The 8,774-nt window shown below is 37.1% G+C and overlaps 1 long non-coding RNA gene across 1 annotated transcript in view; it reads left to right on the forward strand.

Annotated features, from left to right (window-relative positions):
• The first annotated feature begins 3,252 nt into the window (after window positions 1–3,252).
• Window positions 3,253–8,774, forward strand: part of LOC149129303 (uncharacterized) — a 15,535-nt gene continuing 10,013 nt past the window's right edge. The window contains exon 1 of the long non-coding RNA XR_016240047.1: window positions 3,253–3,478. This is a non-coding gene — a long non-coding RNA (uncharacterized LOC149129303). The remainder of the gene's footprint in view (window positions 3,479–8,774) is intronic.

Raw genomic sequence — 8,774 nt, forward strand, 5'->3', positions numbered from 1 at the left:
ACGAAGACAACCCATATATACATGGTCATATATATATATAGATAGAAAGGTACAATCCTGGGATCCAAATGCAGGAAGTATGTAAACTTCAAGCAGCGAGTGGCTGTTATAGTGAACAAAAAGTGGACAGAGTATGAATAGAAACAACAAGAATTTATTGATATCAAGAGTCAATGTGTGTGTGTATACATATATATCATCATCATCGTTTAACATCCGCTTTCCACGCTAGCATGGGTTGGACGATTTGACTGAGGACTGGTGAACCAGATGGCTACACCAGGCTCCAATCTGATTTGGCAGAGTTTCTACAGCTGGATGCCCTTCCTAACGCCAACCACCCCAAGTGTGTATTGGGTGCTTTTACAATGTCAGGCGTTACTGGCAATGGCAACGCTCAAAATGGTATATTTTATATGCCACCTGCACAGGAGTCAGTCCAGCGGTACTGGCAACGACCTCACTTGAATGTCTTTTCACGTGCCAGGAAGGCGATACTGGTAATGATCACGCTCAAATGGTGCTATTTACATGCCACTGGCATGGAAGCCAGACAGCTGCTCTGGCAACGATCACGCTTGGACGGTGCTCTTACTGCTCCACTGGTACAGGTGCTATCACGATTTCACTTTCACTTGCCCCAACAGGTCTTCGCAAGCAGAGTTTAGTGTCCAATGAAGGAGATGACGTTGGCATGGGTGCCAGTCGTCGAATTTAGTTCGATTTCGATTTCACTTGCCTTAACAGGTCTTCGCAAGTGGAGTTTAGTGGCCAGTGAGGGAAAGGTATGCATAAGTGGGCTGGCTACACTCCTGGTAGAGGCCTTGGATTATGGTCTCACTTGGCTTTCCAGGTCTTCTCACGCACAGCATATTTCCAAAGTGAGGCCTAATGTTTGAAGGTTGTGCTTCACCACCTCATCCCAGGTCTTCCTGAGTCTACCTCTTCCACAAATCTTAATAAATGTATATAAGATTTAAAAGATAGGAACACTAAGTATGATTTAAAGTGTTCCATTATTAGTTATGCACCGTTGTACAATATTGGTAATTCTACATGTGATCTTTGCTAAATTAATCTAAATTAATATTACTAAATTTTAATGGTAATTTTACAATGAAATGTTGTCCCAAATATTTCAAGGCATTTAAATATTTCAATTCTTAATTATAACTGCTTTTCATATATTGTATAATAAGCATAAATTTTCTAAAAAATGTTTAGTATATTTAATAAATAGATAACTAATTGTCATGATGTAAAATCTCTAATCTTTCTAATTGTCATAATGTAGAATTAATATGTTTATTTTTTATTCTTTCGTTATTCACTGACGTCACCAAGAGTTAATACAAAAATAGTTTTTCTTACATTGTATTTCTTCTCAACATTCTTGTTGTATGTATTGTATTTGTGTACTGGAGATATTTTCTTAGTTCATTTTGAATTTAACTACTTTTGGATCTCCTTGAGATCATTGTGTTAGCATGTATATTTGGATATATTAATTTGAATGGTTTTTCTGTATCTAAATATGTTAACACAATAGAAATGATCATTGGCTTTGTATGGTGAATTCAACAATTAAAGATGTGAATTTCTCAATCCATATTTGCTTTATATGTACGTACGTACGTATGTATGTATGTATGTATGTATGTATGTATGTATGTATGCATGCATATATGTGTGTATAATTGTGAGTTTGTATTTGTGTTTGCCTCCCTCCATTGCTTAGCAACTGATGTTAGTTTTTTTTACATCCCTGTAACCCAGTGGTTCATCAAAAAATAGACTGATAGATTGAATACCAGACTTAGAAAAAAATAAGCTCAGTTCTGATGTCAATTTGCTTGACTAAACCCTTCAAGGTGATGCCCCAGCATGGCTGTAGTCTAATGACTGAGACAATAAATGATAAATAGTAAAACATACATACAGATATGGCTGTGTGGCCCAGGTGCAGTCCCACTGCATGGCAACTTAGACAAGTGTCTTCTACTATAGCCTCAGGCTAACCAAAACTTTGAGAGTGAATTTGGTAGATGGAAACCAAAAGAAGCCCATTTTTTTTTTTGAAGAGGTCACCATTCTTAAACCCATTCCAATACTATGGTAAATGACTACATAAATAAATGAATGGTGAATAGGAAGGGGGATCCCCCTTCACTCTCTTCTCTCTCTCTCTCTCTCTCTCTCTCTCTCTCTCTCTCTCTCTCTCTCTCTCTCTCTCTCTCTCTATCTATCTATCTATATTTCTATCTATCCATCTCCATTGTCATGGAACCTCACTCAAAAAAACAAAAACAATGTTCACTTCTTCTGAGCAAAACCCCAAAAAACATGTTTTATATAAATGAATAAGCTGTTTTTTTGTTAGGAATTTTATTTGACAAGTTTGAGAAATGCACAAAAGCGTTAATAATAATGAAGAAATAAAAAGATTTTTTTTCCAAAATTCTGACGACTTTTTTTCTGAACATATATATATATAATTATATAATTTATATTAAAGGGATCAGGAAAGAACCTTCTCCAACATGCTGAAAGTAGACGCCAAAGGCACTGAAAGACCACTGTATAACACCTACAAAACATGGGTTGTAAGCAGACAAATGAAAAATACTAAATAAAACTTCATAGTAAATTGTGTATTGGATCCAATTTCAGGATTAAAGCAATAAAAAGAGCTTATTTCCCATCCCCATCACTATATTCAAAGAACATAATCACAACTACTTATACATACCCATACGAAGCAAAGGTGTACATCCATATACAAATATCTGTGCTTATGTACCAGACAAAGTCAAATTTTTATTTTTCATTTCAGCCACGTATTTTTTTAGTGAAATAGCCTCGCAAGAAATGTGATTTCGATCAGGAGCAAAAATATTTTATTATTTATTCATAATTGAATTCAGGATAAAATCACCTAATTAAATGGAATCTTAATTTTATATATATGTATGTATTTATGTATATATATGTGTATGTATATATATATATATATATATATATATATATATATATATATATATATATATATATATATATATATATACATATATATATATATATGTTGTTGTACTTGGGGATGGTCATATTGCCAGTTTAGCCAATAAAAACACACGCATTGTATATTTGGTGTTAATTTGCTTCAGCTGTAGCAAATTAACACCAAATATATATATTAGGTTATGAAGTATTATGAAATTTGTAGAAAAGAAAAAAAGTTTGCTAATGTTTTATAAACACAAGGAATAGTTTTATTCATTAAAGTATGCCTCCATATTGTCAATACACTTTTGTCATTTCAGTGGTAGCTTGTCCAGCCTGGAACTGTAAAAACCTGGCAATCTAGAGTCAATAAAATCTTGGAAGGCCTGTTTCACAGCATCGTTGGAATTAAATTCTTCTCCTATCAAAAAGTTATCCAAATTCTGGAAGAAGTGGTAGTCAGTGGGGGCAAGATCAGGTGAGTATGGTGGATCATGAAGAACTTCCAACTCCAACAGTTTTACCAATGTCATTTTTATATGTATGGTCTGGCATTGTCTTGCAATAAAATAGGAGTGGATCTGTTGACTAATCTAGGCTGTTTTTTTATGTAAGTTTCTGCATCATTTGGTCCAGTTGGTTGCAGTATACTTCAGCCATGATTGATGAGCCAGGTTTAATGAAATCATAATGGATCATACCTACACCACACCACCAAACACACACCATCAGCTTCTTTTGATGAATTTTGCTTTTTGGACTGTGTTTTGGTGGTTCGTCTTTGTCCAACCATTGTGCTGAATGTTTACAGTTGTTGTATAGGATCCATTCCTCCTCATATGATTCATTTTTGTGATGAGAGAGTAGCATAATGCAGGCTTCCAAACATTGCTGTCTCTGATTTTCAATAAGTTCATGTGGAACCCACTTATCCAACTTTTTCACTTTACCGATTTGAGTCAATATTGTTTGCTTGCTAACACCAAACAACAACAACAATAATTCAGAGGCACTTTGAGATGGATCTGACTTGACGGTGGCTTTCAGTTCGTCATTATCCACCTTTGTTTCTGGTCAACCGCTTTGCTCATTTGTGCGGTCAAAGTTACCAGAACAAAATTTTGTAAACCAATTTGATACTCTCTGCTGTATAATAACATTAGAATGAAATACTTTATTCATATTCCGAGCTGTTTGTGATGCTGTATTTCCATGAAAGAACTCATATTTCAAAACAGTACGAATTTCCGACTTATCCTTCTCTAAATAAAAATAGCAAAAACGACTTATAAATACTTTATAAAGTGCAAAATAAGTTAGAATAAAGAAATAGATCTGTCAGGTTTCTAACAAAAATTAAAGGTTGTCAAAATATAATACTGGCGCAAAATGAGCAGCTGTCAAAGTTTACAATATACCTTACTACAAATTTCATACTTGATAACTTAATATATTGGGTCATCCCATAAATAATGTGGCTTACACTTCTTTTATTTTTCAAAATTAAGATAAAGTTCTTTTTTGATCTAAAATATACTCTCCTTCATTTTCTACAATGCTCTCCCATCTATCTGGTAGACTTGCAAGACACCTCTTCCAAAATTCACTTGTATGTGATGAAAAATACTCCTCCAGCACTGTTCTGAGCTCATCTACAGACTACTTACTTTTTCCATCAAAATGATTTTGACGACTGCAGAATTAATGGTAATCAGATGGGGAAAGGTCCAGCAAATATTGTGGGTGGAGCATCGATTCCCATTCAAACTGCTTTTGAAATGTCATCCTCACTGTATTCTGATGGAAGAATACCTTTTGTCTTGAAACCAAAGATGGCCCTTTTTCTTCTCACACTGACTTAAGCTGTTCAAGCCGCTTGAAGTAGATCTCCTTTATCATTTGGTTTGGGTTTAAAAGTTCAAAGTGGACTGAACCTTTCATATCCCACCAAACAGATAACAACACCTTACATGGGTGAAGACTTCCTTTAGTCGGGAGTGCCAGTGTTTCTCCTTTCCCTACCCACTGTCTTCGGCACTTGACATTTTTAAAGAGAATCCATTTTTCATCACCAGTCACTATTCAGTCCACAGAAGGTTTATCCGTGAGATGTGACAGCAAAGAAGAACACACATTCACTCTCTGCTCACAATTAAACTCAGAAAGTTTGTGAGGAACCTATTGACCCAATTTGCTGACTTTTCCGATGGCACGCAGGTGTCGATGAATGGTTGAATGATAAAATCTAAGCTTTTCTGCTAGTTCCTCAACAGTTATGATGGGATTTTGTTCCACCAGAGTTTGCAGGATGTCTTCGTCAAGCTCTACAAATCTTCCAGGATGAGGCTCATCTTCTAGGCTGTAGTGTCCGGCTCAGAATTTCTGGAATCACCAGTGACACATGATTACATTTATTGTCTGATCCCCATATACTGCATTATATTCCTCACACTTTTTATTGCGTTATTGTCTTTATTGAACTCATAAAGCAAAATATGCCAAATAGGCTCCTTTGACACTTCCACTATAGCTTTCAAAAAATAACTGTTAAAATCGAACTGCCCTCTTCAAAACTTGCACTAAGAATAGGGACAAGGTAAAATTACTACCTTCTTTTATAGAAAGTTGATGCAGGTAGTTTATTCCATCCCCTCTAATTTTTAGTTCATGCAATTGAAAAAAACGCATTATTTATGGGATGACTCAACATATGTGTGAGTGTGTGTGTGTGTGTGTGTGTGTGTGTGTGTGTGTGTGTGTATGTGTGTGTGTGTGTGTGTATTAATAGCGGATAAGAGAAGTCAATTTAATGTTAGGTACCTTATGGTGAACGACCGTCATTTATTTCATATTACATACAAAGTTATTCAATTTTATTCAATAAAGAGTTCATTCACTTCTTCACACATTATAATTTGATTCATAATCAATAAGTCTCAATCAATTCTTTTATTGCATAAAATTGCATAACTTTGAATGTGAGGCAAAATAAATGGCATTCATTCACTGAAAGTTACATACCATTGATTTATCTTGCACTCAATTAGAATTATTGTTATTCATTCTGTGAGGATTTGATTATAACATGCCCATTTGATATACCCAGGTATGTGGGTATTTTGAAAATACTTCCTCACAGTGTGGTGACCGTGCCTTGCATAGTTATGGGCAGCCCTTTGGCAAGGCATAGCACCTGTTCAGCCACCCTGCCAGGGACATGGTGAAATCATGGGGCTGCAGCATGGTGGATTGTGAAAAGGTAGCAGAAGGGCTCAACTGAGCCACAAGAGCTTCTTACATTGATGCTGAGTGAGGGAATCCTAGAAGGTCAGAGGTCAGGATCACAAAGCTTGATCAAGAGAGTAACTGCAATACATCCATAGGGTTAGCATCCATGGATGCACAAGCAGCGAATGAAAGGTTCTTTATGACTCTAGTTCCCAATTCAAATTCATAATAATGGAATTGGATGGTAACAGAAAGTCATGGAAATCTGTGAAAGGAGCAAAAAAAAGAAAAAACAATAATGCCTTGGCTTGGTGAAGTGCTCCTTTAATAATTGCTCAAAGTATTCTTTGGCTTCTTGAAAGGTGTGACCTTTACACTGTTATTGAAACACTTTGATGGCCAGGTTTCTGCAAGAAGTGTTGCTGAGGTGATTGCTTGGATTTTACTTATCCCCTCAGTACTTGTGACTGAAGATGAGCCAACCAGCTCGAAACTGAGTCAGTCTCACAATCCTCTTGTCTGCTAGAGGATAGTAGGGGTTTGTTCCCCCTACTAGCAATATATATGTATATACAGGGTGCAGTGCCACACTGATAACCAGCTGGCAGAAGATCTGCCTGGGGTTAAACTAGTAGTAGCATAGAACAGCCACTTTGATGTGGTGATTAACTTTATTTGTTAGTATAATTACTACTCTGATTGCTTCTTGAGATTTTATAACTAGCTATTTTGCTTGCTGCAAATCAGTGACCAAAGGTCGCTTTGTTTACAATATATTGCTGGCTGGAGTGGACCCTGGCTATCTTTCTGACGACCAGGTACTCACAACTGAAGATGAGTCAACCAGCTCAAAACTGATTCAGTTTCATGACCCTGTTGTCTGGTAGAAGACGGTAGGGGTTTGCTCCCCCTACTAGCAATATATATGTATATACAGGGTGTAGTGCTACTCCAATAACCAGTTGGCAGAAGATCTGCCTGGGGTTAAACTAGTAGTAACATGAAATGGCCACATTTATGTGGCGATTAACCTTACTTATATATATACATATTTTCAGGTACTTGATGTTGATAAGCCACAAAAATTTTGGATTATCAGTATCCATCTGTCCTGGATGGAATCTGTTACAGGTAATTTCGCCTGTCTATGACTTTCAGGTGTTTTAACTCCCAGTGCTATGAGGGAGTCGTCCTTCAGGCACTTCATGGCAGTGAACTGGCAAACAAACAAAACACATACATTGAATATGTGTGGTCAATAATATACATAATATATATAATTTGGCACAAAGCCACTTCTCTTGGTTCCACTCTCTCTCCAAGCTAAGAGCTTTTTGTCTTGCAAATTGCTTGGTGACCTCATTGGTGTTGGTGCCATGTAAAAAGCATCAGTGCTGGTGCACATAAAAAACATCCAGTACACTCAGTGAAGTGGTTGGCATTTGAAAAGGTATCCAGCTGTAGAAACCATGACAAAACAGACAAGGGAGTCAGGTGCAGCTCACTGGCTGACCAGCTCCTGTGAAACTGTCCAACCTATGCCAGCATGGTAGACGGACATTCAATGATGATGAATCTTGCTATACATCTAGCTATCCATCTATATCTACATACACATGCACGTTCATGCGCGCACACACACACACACAGCATATTGAAGGCTGATCTCAATAGGATGAAGTATTGAGGGCCGGTCTCAAAATGCTGAGCCTTACGAAGGAGATGACAGAAAACCGAGGTGTGAAGTGCATTGCTGTACTCAAGAAGATCCATCCAGCACAACAGAATTGAAATCCTAAAACGAAGGTGCCATGTAAAAAGCAATGGTGTTGCTGCTGGTGCAACATAAAAAGCTCTGGTGATGGTGCCATGTAAAAGTACTCCATACACTCTGTAAAGTGGTTGGTGTTAGGAAGTAGAAGTCAAGCCAAAACAGACTATGGAATCATGGTGTGGCCACTGGCCTTGCCAGTTCTTGTCAAGCTGTCCAATTCATACTAGCATGGAAAACGGATATTTTAAATGTTGATGAGGATGATGAGGATTGATGATATATGGAGGGTAATAAAATTGGAAAGAGGAAGAGAGAAAAGTTGGGAAGCCCTGAGCAGAAGCAGAATGAGATGGCCAAACCCTGAGAAGAAGCAGTCATTGCAGTTTTGTTAGAAAAGACTGAACAAGGGAATAACATATCTGTAAACCAAAGGCTTGAGTTTGTTGCTGAATGACTCCATGAGGTGGCAAGAGAAACCGTAGAGGCATGGGACACCATATCTGTGGGTCAGGGCTTGTAATGTGTTGGTGACTGAACTCATAACAGCACAGAGAAAAGGTTCCACAGCTGGGGGTCAAAGATTGTAAGTATGTTGGTAGCAAAGACTTTGTGCCAATCAATAAGAGGTCTACATTTTTTTTATCAACTTTATGTCAGGCAAGCAATTACAATATTTGAAAGTTGTTGCAAAATTATTGATATTCAAATAATAACTTGTCTGACACACACACACACACATACAGCATAACTGCAGCTTTAAAGCTGAAACAAT

The sequence above is a fragment of the Octopus bimaculoides genome, unplaced genomic scaffold (genome assembly GCF_046866305.1).
Source record: "Octopus bimaculoides isolate indiv1 unplaced genomic scaffold, ASM4686630v1 contig69, whole genome shotgun sequence".
Taxonomy (NCBI): domain Eukaryota; kingdom Metazoa; phylum Mollusca; class Cephalopoda; order Octopoda; family Octopodidae; genus Octopus; species Octopus bimaculoides.